This window comes from Saimiri boliviensis, chromosome 4 (assembly GCF_048565385.1).
Source record: "Saimiri boliviensis isolate mSaiBol1 chromosome 4, mSaiBol1.pri, whole genome shotgun sequence".
Lineage (NCBI taxonomy): Eukaryota > Metazoa > Chordata > Mammalia > Primates > Cebidae > Saimiri > Saimiri boliviensis.
This window is the reverse complement of record NC_133452.1, coordinates 6,236,471-6,256,879: the sequence shown is the minus strand read 5'-3', so window position 1 is coordinate 6,256,879 and position 20,409 is coordinate 6,236,471. Positions and strand designations below refer to the sequence as shown.

The 20,409-nt window shown below is 34.7% G+C and overlaps 1 long non-coding RNA gene across 1 annotated transcript in view; it reads right to left on the bottom strand.

Annotated features, from left to right (window-relative positions):
• LOC141584222 (uncharacterized) overlaps nucleotides 1-20,146 on the bottom strand; it is a 46,128-nt gene extending 25,982 nt beyond the window's left edge. Inside the window, exons 1-2 of the long non-coding RNA XR_012517127.1 lie at nucleotides 16,397-20,146; nucleotides 7,616-7,798 (exon numbers count right to left, since the gene is read on the bottom strand). This is a non-coding gene — a long non-coding RNA (uncharacterized LOC141584222). The remainder of the gene's footprint in view (nucleotides 1-7,615; nucleotides 7,799-16,396) is intronic.
• Between the last annotated feature and the right edge of the window lie 263 nt (nucleotides 20,147-20,409).

Below are 20,409 nucleotides of genomic sequence, written 5' to 3'. Positions count from 1 at the left end.
ATAAATAAATAAATAGAATGCATTCAGATTGAAAAAGGAGAAATATAATTATCTCTATTTGCAGATAACATAATCTTATATATAGAAAATTCTAAGGAATTTGTTAAAAATACTATTTGGTCTAATAAATGAATGCAGTGAGGTCATAGGATACATTATTACACACATATCATTTTTCTATGTATTAGGAACTCACCTTTGAAGATGAAATAAAAAAATCATTTTCATTTACAATAGCATAAAAATAAAATTCATAGAAATAAACTTAAAGAAGTATAAAACTTGTACACTTAAAGGTTAAAATGCCACTGAAAAACAATAAGGCATAAATAAAGGCAATGACACATGTTCATAGATTTGAAGACACTATTGTTAGAATAAGAGTATACAGCAAATTGATGTACAAGTTCTATGCAATCCCTATCAAAATTCAAGCTGTCTCTCTTTTTTTTTTTTTCCAAAGAAATTGAAAAGCTCTTCTTATAATTCATATGGAAATGCATGGGACCCAGAATAAGTAAAATCATCTTGAAAAATAAGAACGAAGTTGCAAGATTCACCCTTCTTGGTTTTAAAACTTACTACAAAGTTTTTACCCTCAAAATTTTATGGTATCAGCATAAGGAAAGACACATTGACCATGAAATAGAATTGAGAATGCAGATATACACCCATATGTTTGTTGTTAAGTGATTTTTGACAAAAGTGCCAAGACCATTAAATGGGGAAAAACAAACTCTTTAGCAAAGGGTGCCTGGACAACTGGGTATTCATATACAAAAGAATGAAGTTGAATCCCTACCTTACAGCATACAGAAAAATAGACTCACATGAATCAAATACAAATGTGAAAGCTAAAGCTTTAAAAGTCTTATCAGAAATATAGCTACAAAACTTCATAATCTTGGATTAGACAATGTATTATCTTAGCTATGGCTCCAAAAGCATGACAAGCAAAGAAAAACCGATTAACTGAATTTCATTAAAATGTGAAATGTTTGTGTTTCAAAAAATATTATCAAGAAAGTGAAAAGATGATCCATAGAATGGGAGAAAATATTTCCAAATCATACCATTTATAATGGCCTTAGGCCATCCAGAATATATAAAGAACTCTTATAAGTCAATAAGAAAAAGCAAATAACTTATTTAAAAATGGGTAAAGTGACAGAACAGAATGTATTTAAGGAAGAAATGTGAATGATCAGTATACTCATGAAAAAATGTTGAACATCAATAGTTATTAGAGAAATGCAAATCAAATCCACACTGGCATACCATTTTTAAAAAATAACCATTAGGATGACTACAATAAAATAAAAGACGGACAGAGGATGTGTATAAATGGATGCCTCCTATGTAGCTGGTGGGAATGTTAAAATGATGCAGCCTCTTTGGAAACAGTTTGGCATTTTCTCTAAAGTTAAGTATAGCATTACAATGTGACCTAGCAATTCTACTCCTAGATACATATCCCTAATAATTGAACAAAATACATGTTTACATTAAAACTGTCACATGAATATTCATAGCAGTATTACAGTAGTGAAAAAAGTAGAAACAATCCAAATTGCTGTTATCTGATAAATAGATTTTAAAACGTGGTATATCCATACACAGAATGTTATCTGACATATATATATGCCAGACTGAATAAGCCATTAAAACATTATTCTAAGTGAATGCAGCCATGCAGCCATACCTGAAAGACTGCATATTTTGTAAACCCATTAAAATTAAATTTTTAAAATATGCAAATTCATGGAAATAGAAAGTGCATTATTGGTCACCAGGGACTTGAAGGTGGGCAGAATGGGGAGTGAATGCTGATAGTATGATGAAAATAATTAGGAATCAGACAGCGGTGATGGGTACAAAACCTTGTAAATATACCAAAAACCACTGAATTGTACATTTTAAAAGAGCAAATTTTTTGGTTTATGAGTTAAATCTCAATAAAAAATACATACATGGACATTTCAATATAGTGTATTAGGGAGTTATTAGAATTATCCAAAAAGTTTAAAATCTCTGGATTCACAAACTGCCGCAATATTGGAAAGCAAATATTCATGAGGCCAGAAATATTGCTTAAATTTAAAGATTGTTGTATTCAATGGAAATGAACACTTTTTGTATGAAGATTCAGATGGACTGATTATTAATGAAGACAATTGTAAATTTAACTTTTCTTTATAATTGAAGATATAGCAATTGAATGCATAAAACCATTTTGAATTATATGAAGCTCATGAGGTCACAAGTCACAGTGACATGGAGTCACAAGTTACAGGGCAAGTTACAGAAAATGTCGGAGGAAATACTAAAATGCCATTGCATACATTTACATTTAAAATTAAGCTCAGACTTACATGAAACTGATATGCATGAACAATTAACATTTTAGAAAAGTTTTTCTATAAGAATCTTCATTTCCAGATGTACTAAAATTTATATTTTAAAATAATTTATCAAAAATTTATCCCAATGTTGTCACAGCCTATGAAATACTTTTAATAGCTCTAGTAATAGCTACATCAACAGAGTGATCCTTCTTAAAATATAAAAGGGTCAATGAATATTTGTAATTTTGCATTTGCCAAAAGCTTCTAATGCTTCTTTCAATTAAATGTGATAGATTTTTCTCATACATATTTTCAGTAAGGAAGCACATCTGCTCATACTAAACACATCTGTGTAGTATTCAGAAGGTGGTTCTCAACTTTCTCCTTGGGTAACATTGTTAAATAGGAGAAAATGAGAGCCAGGGTCTTCTAAGAAAACCAGTCCTATCTTGCATGCATTGTATTTCATCAATACCAACTACCTGTCAGATACCGATTTCTTTAAGGGCTTTGTAAAATGAGAGTAATAAAAGTGACAGTTGGCTGGTATTTTCCTGATGTTTCCAGAAGTATAAATCTTGATGACCTAATAAATGCATTGCAGAAAAGCAAGCCAGAAAAATCTTATTATCAATTAAGGCATTCCATTAATAAAATATTTTTGTATTTATATTGTCATACAAAAGTATGACAAACCAAATATTTTTTTGCAACTTGTATTCATGTCTCACTATTATTTCCTTTTACAAGTAATATAATATTCTGAAAAAGTCTTTACATTTCAGTACATTAAATTTGATTTTTTTCTTGTTTTTTGAACAAGAGGTTTCCAATTTTCATTTCACACTGGGCCCTGCACATTATACAACTGGCCCTGGATGTGAAGTATATTACTCAGAATCTGACCTCAAAATTTTAGGGTACCCCTTTTAATGTAAAAAATCATACTTTTAAAGAAATTAAAGTGCCAAAAATGTCCAGATGAAATTGGTCCTTCTAGACTTGATCTTACCTGGTTTGGTCACCATTTTCCTTGTGCTCTAGGGCATAGCTGCAAACCCTATCAGGAATGTGTGCTGGTGCTGGGAAGTGAGATCAGCCTAGACCCAGTGGTTCTCAACCAGGTATGGTATCACCACCCAGCACAAGGGAAAGGTTTGGAAACATGTGAGTGCATGTTCTGGCTGTCGCTGCTGGCCTATGGTGGTGAGGGTCAGAAATGCTGCCACTCCTGGAGGGTGCTGCATAGTTCTTCACAATGGAAATTTATCTTGCCCCAAATGCCAGTCATGTTCCATCTGAAAAAAGCTACTTGATTTTTCTGCCCTGTGTGAAACAGATTTGCTGTGCACTGATTATCTGCTGGTCTGAGTCTGCTAAGGCAGAGCACCCTCACACATGTCGTATGACAGCACTTACAGATAGGCAGCAAGGGACAGCAGAAGCATCAGGTTCATGGAGAGCTGGCCTTCCAAGGCCTAGGAAATCTGCCCAGGAAGGACAGAATCTCTGCACATGCCCCACTTGCACCACAACTGAGGGACCCCAGAAAACAGCTCACCATAGATTTTACATCCCAGGAGCAATGTGACATGCTAGGCTAAAACACTGGAGGACATTTTCTTTCTAGCGGGGACTGGAACAGAGTCCTGGCTGTTCTGGTCAGTCCCTCCTTATCTCAGGATGTTGCATTCTCAGCACATTCTATATCATTCTTGAGAATAGAGGGAGAGGACTAGATGGAGCAAGGCTACCCAGGGAACGGCCCTGCATCCAGCACTGTCTTCTCTCCCTCTACCAGTCAGTAGTCCCATATAGGGTGAATCACTTCCAGAAGACCCAGTATGTAGACTTGTCTCACTTACTATAAAGTGCAAGGTGTTTACTGAGCCAGCTTTGCAGGACAAATCATAGCACTTGGGAATTTCAGGGTGAATTCGCAAAAAAAAAAAAAAATCCAATTTTCCTCCTAGCCAAAAGTGTCTTCACTGTTTCTGAAGCTTGTACAGGTGAAAGAACACAGTGGATGAAGCCTTTTGATGTCACTTCATGCAATTTATTATGTGTACAGAACAAACCAATACCTTCCATTAACCTATGAGCTAAGGCAGCCATGCTACACTGGAGTATCTGACTTATAAATGTCAGTGCTGCCTGGCACACTAATTTTTTAGGTAGTTGGCAGTCTCACCTCTCTTCTGAACATAGTTATTTATTACTCTACTATTGCCATTCCAATGGATAAATCTGGAACACACACACGCCGTTATCTACAGAGCTAGGATTAGTCAAATAAGGCAGCAGGGTCTTACAAAACTATCTGATTCCAACAGGGCACAATAGGTTTCTATGATTACAGTATATCCTACATGTAAACTTTTTTTGGTAGAATTATGCAGATTGTATCAATCTTTCAACAGAGGAGCAAAGAAAAGGAATTGGAAAGGCAAATATAAAAAATTAAAAGTTCTTTACACCCGCTGTAGAAAATTAGATTGTTAAAATTGCCATCAATTTGAAATTCATTATAAAAGCATATTCCTTTCCTCTTCTATGCATCCTATATATTTTTTTCCAATAAATTCAATGCACTTGGAAAAATACCCAGATGGTTTAATTTCTTTAAGGAAGGATAACATTTACAGCTGCCAGAAAATGTATTTCTTCGTTGTGGCTACCACCTGATGTTCATAACATAAAACTGAAACAAAAAATAGAAATGCAAATAACAAATGAAGTGGATTACAGAAAAACTAAGATTATCACTATGTTCTCTAAGAGAAAAATAGAAGACTACAGCTCTTAGTTTGAAGCACATCATTAGTGCCAAATCAATGCAACAGAGAAAGTGCCCAATAAACCGCTGAATCCAATGGACTGAAGAGAGAGAATAATTATGCATTCACATTTAAAGAAGTGCTGTTGGAAGCTCTGCTTTTTGGCCTTAAATAGCAGTGAAGTGCTACCTCACCAGCCAGTGGACTTGGAAGATTTTAGAAAAATCAATGCACAAAGAAATCATTTATATTAAATTCTAACTTAAAAGAGTTACCAGGTGTGATAATCATTTAAAGGCCTTAATTTTCTGGGTAGTTAATAACATTAAGGAGCACCTACTGTGTGATTTACATTGAAATTAACATGAAAGGAGGGGAAAAAAACGCACAGTAGCTGCAAACTGCTATTGCCCCTACTTGCTTCAAAATTTTCTGTATTTTTTTGACTGGACATGCGTCCTCTTCTCTATATATGTATAAATTATATCTGTCGTTCATTGGGTAATTCAAACATCAAGTTCTCTACATAAATAGCTATGGCCAGAAGAAATCTAGTTTCTAAACCAGTTTTGTCTGCTTATGTATTTATGCATACATGTGTGTATCTCTCTATTTATCTACAGAAGTCTGTCATTTACTGTATACCAGCCAGTACGAATGTTTCTACTCAATGCATTAGAGCAAACATCAACACAATGCATATTATGTGCCAGCCAACAGTCCGAGAATATTTAATACTCAGAACACTGTAAAGTTGGTAGTATTATTACCAAACCACATTTAACACTTTATGAGTAACTTAAGGCACAGAAATATGAAGTGACTTGCCCAAAGTTGTTTAGCTGGTAAATGGCAGACTAGGAATTTATACCTAGGACATTAGGCTATGGAATCCATGCTCTTAACCATTTTTTTTAATGTTTTTATGTTATCTTCTTTCATCCCCACAAGAACTCTATAAAGGAAGATGCACAACCTCTATTTCTCAGGTGAAAGAAAAAGCAGCCTCAGGGTAATGTATGCTAACAAATTATCCTTCCCTGGTTTGACAGATGCTGATAGAAAACATGAGGTTTCTAGCCCAAAGACAAAGGACTTGCTTACTCATAGCAATAGCAATAGCATTTTTTTGTACTAGTTACTCAAGCTGCAGGATGAAATGAAGAGACAGGTGACACTGCACAAGCAAAAGCCAGCATTAGAGGAGGGAACACCTGGAATCTCGAATCTTTCATGGGAGGTAAGCATGTCTGCACTTTGCTCTGGAGGAAGACAATTATTTCTTCCAGTCTTTCTTTTTTAAATTAATTTTTAAATTGGCAACTAAAAGCTATATATTTATAATGCACAGCATAATGCTTCGATATATGTACATATTGTAGAATGGTGACCATCTCACATACCATTTTGTGTGTGTGTTGAGAACACTTAAAATCTACTCTCTTGGCAATTTTCAGGTATACAATACACTGTTATTAACTGTAGTCACCATGATGTACAAGAGATCTCTTGAACTTATTCCTCCTGTCTCATTGAAATTTTGCATCCTTTGACCAATATCTTCCTAATCTTCCCACCCTTAGCCTCTGTAACCATCATTTTACTCTCTGTTTTTATGAGTTCAACTTTTTTAGATTCCACATACATGTGAGATTATGTGATATTTGTCTTTATATGCCTGACTTTTTAAACTTACTATAATGTACTCCACTTCCATCCTTGTCTTCACAAAGGACAGTACTCCACTGGGTATATGTACCATGTATTCTAGTTATCCCTTGATGGTCGCCTAGGTTAATTCGATATCTTAGCTATTGTGAATATAATAAACATGGGAGTGCAGATATCTCTTCTATAGATGGATTTCATAGTTTTGGCTGTAAACACACTACTGAGATAATTGGATGATACGGTGGTTATATTTTTAATTTTTTGAGGAAGCTTCATGGTGTTTTCCATAATGACTGTACTAATTGAACCTAAATTTATATTAGAGTACTCATAACGCTATTTCCCCAACTCTACTTTGGAGTCCGGGCCTAGGAATGTGAAGGACTGGAAACCAGACTGTTGTAAACCTTAGATACTCCCTCTCCTATCTTGCACTTTCTGTTACTGAAAAAAGGAAACCCTTATTATCCTTTAGGTAGGAAGATGGTTGTTACATCATCACGTTTCTTTCTTACTCTATGGCTTATAATATTAATGTCCTGAAGCGTTTTGTAAACTTTTTCTTACCAAAACTCACAACTTTTTTTTTAATATTTAATAAAAGCTTGGCTCTTCTAAATAAAAACCTTATTTTTAAGATTATTCTTTCATTATTCATTCATTTATTCTTCATTCATTCGTGCACCTAATTGTTTGCTATAGAGTTACCAAAACTATGCTCAGCTTTTCAGTTCTTGACTTTGGTCAGCATTTTATTCACCTTTTTGTTCTGCATGAATACATATGGAAAATACTCAGCAATGTTCTGTTGTGTCTACGTACCACATTTTCTTTATCCATTCATTGGTTGATGGATGCTTGGGTTGCTTCCAAATCTTAGCTATGTAAATTGTACTGGAACAAGCATCAAAGTGCAGATATCTTTTTGATTTACTGATTTTCTTTCTTTTGGGTATATATCCAGCAGTGGGATTGCTGGATAATATGGCAGTTCACTTTTAGGTGCTGAAACAGAGTAAATAGGGTAAAAGGAATGAAAAAAATTATCGATCTTATGTAATATTTTAAAATTAAAATTAAAGGTAAAATGTTAAATGTAAAGTTTCTAAGAAGGCATAAAGTATTCAAAATGAATAGGTATGTACAAATGGCAACCAAATCTTCCTTAATCCAGAAAATTATACCCTTCTTTGCCAACATACTCTGTTTTTTTACTCTGAATATTTACTCACCAGAGGGTTTATCTTCCTCTATGGCACTTAAAAGGCTAAAAATCAGAATGATTTCAATGGCATTTCAAATCTTAATTCCATGATTACCCAAAGGGAATGGGATTGATTCTTCTGAGGACTCCCACACCAGAGCTTTCCAGTTAGCGTTGGGTGGTGCAGAAGTGTATTAAATAGCTACGACTGGGGTCCACGTATCCATCACCTCATCCACGGGTGACCAGAAGCAGGATGATTTGCTGGAACCCCCAAGCTAGACACCTCCGGTCATGTGCAATCTCTTCTGTTGACACCAATGCGTAATTTTAAACAGAAATGATATTATCATTTTCTATGTGTACCATGATGTCTGAAGGCTGGAAAGGATTTCCCTATACCAGGTCTTCCTAGTAACACATAGTGTAACCTGTATTTATATATTTTTTTCATAGCAACATTTATTAGCATCCAATTCTATCATATATAGCAATGATTTTGTCATTCGTAATTTTTGTGTCCTTCAAAACCCAAATCTTGTGAATGCAAATTCCTAACAATGTCTTTAATAGAAATAAATTTTATTTATGGACAAAATAAACATTGCAAAATAAGCCTTAAATTAGTTTTCAAAAGGAGTTAAAGATGTTAGATGGCAGAGGGTAAGACAAACTATTTTCCAGACCGGTATTTTTAAATTTAAGAAGTTACATCCCTATTCGTGATGGGGGTGGTGTACTTCAGTATAGTTGTTCCAGAAAGGGTCTTGGCTGAAGTACAGAGTGTCTGCTGAAAAAAAGATGGTACCAGAATTTGAAAGAGTTTGTTAAAAGCAACTGATACTAAACTAGATTGCTTAATTTATTTTTCAGTAAACTTTACTTAGAATTTTTCTTTCTCATATTTATGGAGCTATCATAGCAGATGACTATAAAGTGCCTCAGAAGAAGAGACACAGCAATATGGAGCCTTACAGAATCTATTATTAGTATGATTAGAACTCTATACAATCCTGTACATGAACAAATGCAGTTAGTGGCTGTAGAAATGGAAAAGAAATAAAATACCTGAATGATACAACGAAGAAATAATAAGTAACAGTCCATGATGAAAAAATAAAGCATGGAAATCAGAGTAGACAATAGCTAATGTTTGAAAAAAGGCTGTAATCAGCTGGGAAAAGGCTGATTACAACAGAATTGGAAAGCGAGTTTCTGGGATTCAGTCCTGGGAGATGGATGCCCTTAGTGGGTGAGCAGAAGAAGAAAAGGCAGAAAAAAGAGCAAAAGCAGCTAAGTAAACAGAGAAAACTTAAGTAACCCAGGAGGTGAGTGTTAAAGAAACTAGAGTGGAAGAAAGCTGCAAGAGACTTGCTGCGGATGAGCAGCCTTTTAAGAGAGAGACCCAACAAAAAAAGGTGAGACCATTATACTTAATCTTTTTATGAGTGCATTAATCACCTGACAGAGAGGGGTGAGGAAACGGAAGCATTCATTATTTCTCTTTGGCATTTCCAGGAGATGAATGACATGAGATGGGGCAGCTGAAGAAGCATCGAGGCCAAGTAAAAGTTTTTCTCAAGAAACGGTATGTAGTTGGCAAAATGGCCAAAAGGAAATCGTGATCAATTGTAAAAACAAGAAGAGAATGAAAGAGACGTCGTGGACCTTCCGAATAGAAAGTTCATTGGACTTAATCCATTTGGATCAGTTGGATGAATGTGGAAGATAATTAACATCCATTTCTGGTTGGTTCTTAGTGTTTAGCTTTTATGTTTTCTAAATTGAGATGGTGGAAGAATGTAAGACCTTGGTGATTTTTCATGTATCTAAATTTTATCAAATAGATAAAACACAGTGATGAAATAATACACAGTAACTGACCCATTGGTGTGCACACACACACACACATACCCACACACACAGAGAGAGAGAGAGAGAAAGGTTTTAGCAGTATTGTTGAAGAGGATTTCATTAAAATTATACTTTTCATATGGCTAAACTATAATGATATTTTGCAATAAGACAAAATATCTACATAAGGCATTGAGAATTGTCCAAAAAAGCTATCATATTTCCCCGAGATGAGGAAACTAAAATTGAATTTTGCTCAGTGATTCATATTGAATATATTTTATTTAGAGTCTTTAAAATTCTGGTTTGTTATAAGACAAGCTGGTTATAAATCTACTGTCAAATGTGGATTTTTTGGTATCTCGGGGTCAACATTCACTATGTTGCTGTTCATTCAGCTCTCTTGAAACTCAAATCATTCACAAGAAAAAAGTTATGAACAAAACACCCTTAGCTTTTTGACACGAGTTAAACTTTCTTGTTTTAAAACTGAGTATAAGTCTAGAGGCTAAGTAGCTATCCCCAAATAATGATGCAATAGGGACTACTTGTTCCTGAAAAGATATAGCCTCATTTCTGCACTGTATGTTATGCGATGACTCATTTTTTATTCCAGTTAATCATGTACAAAGCTATTCAAGAGAATTCCGGATCAACATGAATAGTATTATAAATCCAGGCAGGAGTTCAGAGGTTTTTATAAGAGATATCTATAATTATTGCTTAGACTGCCAAAAGCACAATAAAAGAAACTACAACTCTGAATAGCAGGCATAAAATTCATATTAGCCTTATGGAATACACACAGATTAAATTCTAACATTCAATTAATTCAAGGTTAAACCTATATCCACATTTGAAAAGATAGCAAAGTGAAGATCTCCATTATTTTGTAAGTCATTGAGCAATATATTGGACTGTTAGCCCCTATATTTAGTATAATATGATATAGCATTTGAAAGGTTATAAAAGTATAATTTTGTTAATGCTTTTATTATTTTTTAGAATATAAATGTTAAGTAGAAAAACTCAATCATTTCAGAATGTGAAGAGAAGTTAAAAAAAAACTCGAAATTCCACCACCAGAAATAACCATTGTCAATTCTCATACATTTCAGTGACTACATACTATTCCATTTTACATCTGTGCTGTGCTCATATAAACCAGATTTGCACTGATGAAATACAGTGTGTTGTACATTTTTCACAATTATTAAAACAATCATAGATATCCTTCTGTCTTCACTGATTTCCATTTGTGATCCTTTTTGCACAGGATGCCCCAGAAATGTGATTGCTGAACATTTTGTATCTTTTTTTCAAATTTTCTCACTAGAAAGATTATACCAATTTGCACTCCTTCACTGTAAGATAAACATACCCATTATTAATACTTGACAACTCCAGTTTGTCAAATTTTTAATATTTTCAAGACACTTGAGAAAAACATATTATTATTTTTATTTCTTTTTAGATTTTAGACACAGGGTCTTGCTTTGTCGTAGAGGCTGGGGTGCAGTGGCACAATCCCAGCTTGGTGCAGCCTCAATCTCCCAGGCTCAAGCAAGCCTCCTGTCCCAGCCTCCCACGTAGTTGGGACTACAGGTGTGTGCCACCACTACAGGTGTGTGCCACCACACCTCACTAGTTTTCTAACTTTTTTGAAGAGACAGGGTTTTGTGATGTTGCCCAGACTAGTCTCAAATTTCTGGTCTCAAGCAACCTTCCTGCTTGGCCTCCCAAAATGCTGGGATTACAGGTGTGAGCCACTGTACCTGGCTAAATAATTCATGTTTTATTTTAAATATTTGGTTATATTTCCAAATATTTGCTGTGAGTTGTGGGGCTTTTCTGGAGGATATTTTTCCAGTGTATTCTTTTTAATTAGTTATTTTTATATACATTTAAGGTGTACATGATAATGTTTTGAAATACATATGCACATGTATATATAGATAATTACTACAGTCAAGCAAGTTAACATATTCATCACTTCATGCAGTCATCTTTTCTTGTGGTTAAGAGTACCAAAAATCTACTATCTTTGCAAATGTTCAGTATACAATACAATATTTAACTCTGCAAATGTTTGGCATACAATACAATATTTAACTCTAGTCTTCAATGCTGTGCATTAGCTCTCTAAACGTATTGATCTCATACAACTGCAAGTTTGTATCCTTTGACCTACATCATCTCATTTCTTTCCACTCCCTGTCCCTGGTAACCACAATTCTACTCTGTACTTCTATGCATTTGACATTTTTTAGATTCTACATATAAGTGAGATCTTAAACCAGGCATAGAAATAACCTAAGCCAATATATAGAAGAAACAATTTCCAAATTTCCAAGATATGGAAACGACCAATTCATCAAAGAATAAATGAATAAAACAATTTTGGTGTGTATATATAAACTGATATTGTGTGTGTGTGTGTGTGTGTGTGTGTGTGTGTGTGTGTTTATATATGTCTATCTATTTGTCACCTGGAGACACACAACATATTTATACATGTCTTCCAGATTCATTCATGTTCTCAAAAATGGCAGTGACTCCTTTTTTAAGACCCAAAGAAATATTATTGTAGTGTGTGTATATATATATATATAAATTTTGATATATGTATTTGGTATGTGTATATATATATTTCTATACTATATATTATATATATTTATATATAGAGTGTATATATTAGTTATTACTAGAGTCAGCATATTTATCAGTATCAAGATATCTGTAGCATTGATTTGCTCATTTTACAAATATTTATCATTTATCAATATTTACTATGTGTCAAACACTGTGTAAGAAATGTATCACAGGGCAGGAGAGAGCCCATACTGTATCCTCAAGGGAGCAGGAAAGAGTTAGAAACACTACGAAAACAGTAACAAACAAATGTATAAAATTCAAATTATTGATGATATAGATTTAGGTAATATCCAGAAAATAGAAAACTGGGTGATAGAGAGTGAATGGAGGATGGGTTGTCGTAACTTTGTCCTTAAGGGTAAGACTTTTAGGCTGAGACATGAATAATGAGAAGTATTCAGCCTTTGAAGTTCCGAGGGAAGATCATGCTGGGTAGAGGGAAGATAGAGCTTTGTAGGTCATAGTAAAAATTACATATTTTATCCTTGCTGTAATGGGAAAACACTGTAGGCTTTGTACCTTTTGTGAGTGGAGGGTACTTGTTAGTTTTTCGTTGTCAGTTGACCCTGCTGTCACTGCACACTGGAAACAACTGGATGACTATACTCTTTGGCTTTACCTAAATGATGGTGCTTTGACGATGGGTTAGATAGATCAGAGACCACAGCTCTTTGGACTTGTGTATTTGTTACAGAAGAGGGCTTTCGAGTGGTCCATGCCTAAAGCACCAGCTATGTTTGTTGGCAACTGAATGAGTGGTTTGGGTAATAAGATGCTAAAATAAAAAGATTTATGACTTTGTTTTGGCAAAAAAAAAAAAAAGAATAAAGAAATGGGTGCTAAATAAATATAACTCCATTCCAATATGAGGTACGAGGTACTTACGGAAGCCCTGCAAAAAGACAGGGTCTCTCTCTCTGTTGCCCTGGTTAGAGTGCAGTGGTGTGATCATGGCTCACTGCAGCCTCAACCTCCTGGGCTCAGAAGAGCCTCCTGCCTTACCCTCCAGAATAGCTGGGTTTACAAGTGCACACCATCACACTCAGGTACTTTTAAAAATTTTTTGTAGAGATGGGAGTCTCACCATGCTGCCCAGGCTGGTCTCTAATTCCTGGCCTCAAGTAATCCTCCCACCTTGGCCTCCTAAAATGCTGAGATTACAGGCATGAGCCACTGTGCCTGGCCTGTACTCTTTCTTTTTTCACTCTAACTTACCATAAATGGAAATAATAATGAAAAAAGTCTCTTTTTGCAAGAAAGAATTTCTTTCCTCATTTTACATATTTTTTGCTATTACAGAAGTTATATGCATTGTTGAAAATTTTAAAATAAAAACAAGTAAAAATGGCAAAATAAACTTATTTCTACTACACAGAGATTACCTTCATATTATAACGCATATTATAAACATGCATGCTCTCTCCTGTGAATGCAGTTTCAATTCATGAGATGATACTGCCTGCTTTATTTTGTACATCTTTTCAGTCTTTTCAACTTCTCATTTAAATACATTTTCATCTCATTTAAAGATCACATCATTTTCAAGTCTCTTCAATTATCTATAAAATGCCCTTCACATCCGTTTTGTCCAAACATTGTCAAAGTGGAGTTTGCACTTCATCCAAGTATTTTGTGTCCATTGCTCCAGTCTTTTTTATGATAACAAAGAAACTAGGCCCTTTGCAGAACCTGGTAAAAGAGTGTCTATTGATAGACTCACTTTAGTCTGTGGCATAATTTCTCTCCATCCTGTGATGGAGGGGAAGGCAGCGGCTCTCCCTTTCCACCCTCACCTAACTTTTCTAAGGGAAACTTGGAGAGAGACAGTAATGAGCTTGACATTAATTTCGTAGAGTTTTTAAACAGTGAATTGATATTTAAATTATGCTTGGAAAATTCCAAAGTAAAAGATGATACCTTCTAGCTGCCTTGTGAGCAGAGCCACCATGGCAGACATGGGAGAGACCTGCATTTCTACCCATGATACCCATGGAGGATCCCAGGAGCAAACTTTCTCCACACCAACTGTAGACCCTACAATGGGAACAACAGATGTCAAGACACTAAGGGAGTTTTAGTCTGAGGAGATGGAACATTCACACCACAGGAAGTACAACTGCTATTTGCAGTGAGAACATTTCTAATCAGTCCATTTCAAATATTCACTTACTACGTCCAAACATTATAGTCAGAGAATTCTTTTTTCTGTACCCTACCGCTCCTTTCCACCCCAACTTTGGAAGAGCCAGTGGCTGCCCAGTGGGCAGAGATGCATGCAGTCAGAATATGAAAGGGAGAGAAAGATGGCAGCCCCATTCCTGTCACAAGAGGCCCCCACCCTGGGTGCAGCCTGTGAGAAAGAAGCTTTGATGAGTAAGGAAATTTGGAGTTTTGATTATTACAGTTTAATTAGAGGAATAAACGCAGCTGTTGTGACTGCAATTTGGAGATTTGTTATCTAGAGATGACCAGAAATGCAAGTGACTTACCTGTGACTTTTTCCATCAAGGCTGGTGGGAGGTCATTTTACAAATGGCTTTGTGATTTTACCCGATTATGTTCCACTTGTTCAAAGCACTAATTATGGGCAAAGAGTTGCTCTCTTCTCATGAGAAGAAAAATGAGAAAATAGCAAGTGTTCCTTTAAAATTCTTTTTACTTCATATGCACATTTCCCCTCAGGGTAAATGTCTCCTTTGAGAGTGAGCTTCTAACTTAAACTATTAATTTTTATTGTCATCATGCAAGCAGATATTTATATTGCACCAGATAGTTTATAAAACACTTTCATATTATCTTTATTGCCACATTTTTTACTGACTGTATCTTCTCTATATTCCCGAGTTACATTTGCATTATAACAGAATCCTTCTTTTCAACATATCTTACTGTGTTGCCTTCTAGCTTCCAGTTCCATGAATGTTTAGAAGGTGTTTCCAAAATTAGAAGTGAGTTATTATTTTCAGGAAGACAAAAGAGCACATGGGGTGCTAGGATGTCTCATGTGTGTTTAGAAAGCAGCCTATTCCATAAGCTGGATGCTCTTTGGTCATTAGTCTGAGGAGAAAGATACCAGAATTCTAAAGAGTAAATAAAGGAAAAAATAAAACCAGCAAATGTTAAAAAGCCACACTGACCATAGGGCATTTCCTTAGGAAGATAATTAGCTTCTTTAATTCGGTTCAGCAAGCTGCATGTACAGCACTCTTTAAACGAAGAGAAATAAAACACAAGAAAAAAGAGAAATTGACAGCTGCTGGATTTGGATAGGAGATATATAATATTCACAGAATAGCAGTTCTCGTTAGACATAAAGATTAAGAAAAGGTAAGAATTCTCTAACAAATAAAGCAACACTCAATAATTTCATCTCTTACTCTTGCAGAAATAAATGGTAGGGCCGTCCACTGGCAGCATTAGCAGCAGTTTAAGAAAAATGACTCATTTCTCTCTCTTGACAAAGATTCTGAGTAGAGTGTGAAGTTACAGTATAAGGTCAAACTGTTAAATATTTCAGAAGATGGAAGAGAGGTTTTTTCATTGTAAAGAAAGAATTTCACTTCAGACAAGTGGGAAGTTCTTTAGTAATTCAATGGGGAGGGGTATAAGAGCTATTGAAAAATACCATGTCTTCATTTAAAGACAGACTGTTTAGAAGCTAGTACATAAAGCCAATACTTTTATAGGTGCTTTTGAAAGCCTCACTATTCAAGTCCTGTTAGAAGAGAGACACGTACTTTAACCAACAATGGCTTGTTTGAAGGGGTCAGGAATAGAAAGTCATTCCAGAGGCTTGGTGCTCACTGATGCTGGGACATAATGCACCTACTTAGACTCTATTTTAGTATAAAAACATCCTTGTTATTGGCCAAGAAACCTTGCACTCTTACCCCAATCATTTTGTCCCAGGAGTCAGAAGCATTTTTCACCCACAAGGCTCTCTTCGGTGAAGACTTCAGTATTATTTTCCATCTAGGTAACTATAGGTTGCAGGAATATCTCCATGGTCCATAACATTGTTGCACATATGTTTAAAAAAAAACATACTTAACCAATAATAGAACCAGTTCAGATAGTTAATGATCATATTTGGTGTCTATCAGTGTACACCACTAAATTAGGCACAGAGCAGATTTAAAACAATGCTCCATGCTTTTAGATCTCTGAAAACCTAAAACAAGCTAATAGATACACACACACACACACACACACACACACACACACACACACACACACTCACTCCAGGTTGTCTTTACATTTTTCTTTTAAATTTCAAATAATTTCATTCTTTCATAATAAAAACACTTTTTTAAAGAAGAAGAAGAAAATACAAAAATACACTTCAGAAATAAGTATCATCTTGTTTCTGGCCTCACTCATGCAATAAAAGAAACTATGAAAAACTATACAGGTATTCTCTATCTTCCAGGGCTAAAAAGACAGCCCTTCACCAAATCACTGCTCAGTGAGATGACTTCGACCGCAGATTGCATTTTGCAAATATTGTTGCAAAACTATGCCCCTGAGCTTCTGAAATCTTGCCACTTCCTCAACATGGGAAGAGACAATAGAAGAGAGAAGGGTTTTTCTTTCCTTAAAACTAGGCTGGACTGTGTGACTGTCCTGACTAATAGAGGACTTGAGAACTGACAGTATGCAACTTCTGAGGCTAGGTCAAGGAAATGCCTGGACACTTACTATCTTAGAGTATTTAATCTTGAAATCTCATAAGCAGGCTGTGAGAAAACCTCAGCAATCCAGGGAGAGACTCAATTAAAAATGTAGAGGCAAATTAAATGTTTGTTCTAAAACACAGAAACAAGGGTTTCCAAACTGGGGTTTAGAGTGTATATATGTACATATGCATATATTTATATGTATATATGCACACACCTCTCCATATACTCTATATATTGAGTATACACACATATAAAGCATAGAATACACAAATAACATGAAAAGAAACAATGTATAGTGATTTAAAATGATAAAGTTACGTATTTTCAAAAAAATAGTGGCTATGCGGTACATAATTTTAAATTTAAAAGGCTACAAGGCAGGATAATCCATTTCCGTTTTTGTCATGTAAGGATAGAAATAGATATCTAGATATTTAAATATTTTGGTAGATGAATATGAAATTCTAGAAGACCTATCAAAATACTAACAACGATTGTATCTAAGTGGTAGGATAGTAAGTGATTTTGATTTTTTTTCATATTTTACTTATCTGTATATGCCAATTTCTTTTCCAATTAGCATGTATTATTTAAAAATAAAAGTTAAAAAAATTATATAACTCAAACTATTTCAATTGCTCTAAGCATTTGATTTGCTCATTCTATTGCCCACTGTGTTTACATAATGTTAAGCAGCTAGAAATACAGTTCTCTTAATGCGCCTGGAGCCTGGTAGTGCCCTTTAAAAATGTGTTTCTCTCAGACGTCTATGAAATGCTTTTTGCAGGTGGCTGTGTGGGGGATGTAGAAATCTCCTCTTTGCTAAACTAAAAAAGAACTATAGATTACTTCCTTTCTTGAAAAACACTCGCTCTTGCCGTTCCTCAAAAGACTTGTATGCTTGTCTCCTGCGTGATGTTATCAGTGATCTCTCAACAGCAGCTGCTGTGGTGAAATCCATGAACTTTCAGACTTTATGTGGATTTGTAAAAAAACATTCCTTGCTCATATTTGTTACATAACCCCCTAGTTCATTGATTTTTATGCACAGGTACAGGTAGTTTGTGTATTTCTCAAATAGTTACTTTTTAATATTTTATTTTACAAAGAAGATTTCAGGAAGACTAAAAAATAACTTGAGCACAGCCTCCTTTTTCTTTTGCTAAAATCATCCTCTAATCTCCAAACAGGTTCCATTTAACATTCCCCAGCTGAAAGCCATGTCCCTGGTGAAAAGGGCAGGCCAGCTCCCATAAACCTGTTTTACTCTTTCTCTTAGCACCCTCCTCTCTTTCCCCCACAGTTGTACAGACAGGAAAAACACCTTTGCTTCCTAGATTTTCAACCCATATCTCCATGGTAGATGATATTTTAGAGAACACTTTTCTACAAAACATATATTTGATTAAATATGTTCTGGAACAAAATAGGCCATCTTTTCTGCACTGATGGGGACTAAAAGAAAGTGAAATAGTGTCTTGAAAAGCCAAGACTATGTTCAGATGGAACCTTTCTTATCCATAGAAAGATCTGTGTGATAGAAACTCATAATGAAAGTCATACTTAATTTCCATTTTGTTTACATTATATTTGGTTGGCTCAGGAAAACCATAACACTGAATATACTTGATCTAAAATGTACACACATTTTTGTTCTTATATGATTAGTGAAAAAAATTAACAGAATTCATGGTATTCCAAACGTATTGGTAAAATACTTAAATTTTGCAATAAAAATTCTTGAGCTGGCCAGGGCTTCTGGCCAAGAAGTATGAATTTAAAAAGGAAAGTGAGTATCTCCATTTCGGGAAATGTTATTAGCTCTTCAAGGGGAGGATTTGTGATCTGTCAGAGCAGACCAGAGTGCTTGGCAATCTGGCTTTTGGAAGATGAGGCCATCCTCTTCCTTGGGAATGCCTATACAGTGCTTCAGATCTCTGTTTTTGTTTTCTGAAATGCAAATACGATCAAATTTTTCTTCATAATTTGACAAAAAACCAAGATATAAGACTTGACTAATTTATATATAATTTGAACTAAAATAAAAATTTCCTAATAGTTAAAAAATGCTACTAAGTGCTAGTTCAGATATACTTTTCTGTGAGCTCAGATATATATTTTATACTTCACTAAAGTACTATACTCCCTGCATATAATTGTGAGATCTCTTTATAAAAAACGTAACTTATGTTTCCAGGGGTTTCCAAACCTCACTTCACACTGAAATCCTGAAAATATTTTTTCTTGAAAGCATATTCCCAAACTATGTATACAGTATTCATTTAATCAGTATCTCTAGGATTAGGCCCAGGCTTGCTAGAGTGAAAGCTGAATTCAAAAAACAGTGGAGGAAGGAGAGAGGTTGAAATAAATAGGTGAGCAAAAAGATGAAAGGGATTATTTCTTAAAACTTATATGAGACATTTTTTATTTGTAGCTTCAAGAATATTGAAAAGCAGTTTTGTTATTTTCACTTATCATTGTATCATTAGTATTTTTCCCATGTTATTTAATAGTCCCTTATGATCAAGTATGTAAATATTTTAAGAAAAAAATATTGAAGAATGTAAAACATATCTCTTATGGGCTAGACTATATTCAAGTATTTTGCAAAGTTTCTACTATGAAGTCAGTATTTTATTAAACTAAATTTTTTTAAGTAACTGGGAAGACTTTTATTTCTAGCAATATGGAAGATAAAACATGCTGGTTTATCATATATAAACCTGCCAGATAAAACGAAGAAGCTAATTTTCAAATACAGACCTGAGCTGAGGAGACCCAGAAGCAGCAAAGCTCAGTATAAAACTTACAATGCAGATATGGGATTAACCAATAGAATACATGTGAAAAATAACTAAATATATAAGGAATAACAAATCAAATAAAAAGGTAAAAGGTATAAATGATAGGCTTATTTAATAAAGAACTAAATAAACCTTTCAGAACAAATTACGTATATTTGCTTGCTACTTTACATTGGAAATTCAGTGGTTGAACTAAAGAATATATCAATCAAAGCAGAAAAATGTCTTAGTGTACTGAACTAAAGAAATAATCCAGAATGAGCCCAAGGTAACCAAAAAGAGGAACCATAAAGAGAAGATTTGAGTGGCATAGATTACAGGAAAATAACATGAAGTATATGTCTTACTGAAGATCTAGAAAGAAAAAAATAGAGGAGATAGGTTGGGCAAAAAAATGAGAATTAGATTGATAACATT